At 47.4% G+C, this 230-nt stretch overlaps 1 protein-coding gene across 2 annotated transcripts in view; it reads right to left on the bottom strand.

Moving 5' to 3' along the window:
* Nucleotides 1-230, bottom strand: part of LOC106875663 (probable ribosome biogenesis protein RLP24) — a 9,536-nt gene that overhangs the window by 3,573 nt on the left and 5,733 nt on the right. The window lies entirely within an intron of this gene.

The raw sequence follows: 230 nt of genomic DNA, 5'->3' as shown, positions 1-230 counted from the left end.
CCAGATTCCTTCCACTGTTTGGGAGTGGCACTTCTTCACACAGCTCTCCTCGTCCATCTGCAGTACATGACCATACCAACGCAAACGTCTCTCTTGCACACCACATCCGATGCTTCTTATGTCCAACATTTATCTCAGGGTGCTTACACTCTGTTGTTTGTGCACACGGACATTACACATCCAGCAGATCATGCTAGCTTCATTTCTTTTGAGCCTACGCATGTCTTCAG

This window comes from Octopus bimaculoides, chromosome 3 (genome assembly GCF_001194135.2).
Source record: "Octopus bimaculoides isolate UCB-OBI-ISO-001 chromosome 3, ASM119413v2, whole genome shotgun sequence".
Lineage (NCBI taxonomy): Eukaryota > Metazoa > Mollusca > Cephalopoda > Octopoda > Octopodidae > Octopus > Octopus bimaculoides.
The sequence above is the reverse complement of the archived record's forward strand: the minus strand, read 5'-3'. Positions and strand labels throughout refer to the sequence as shown.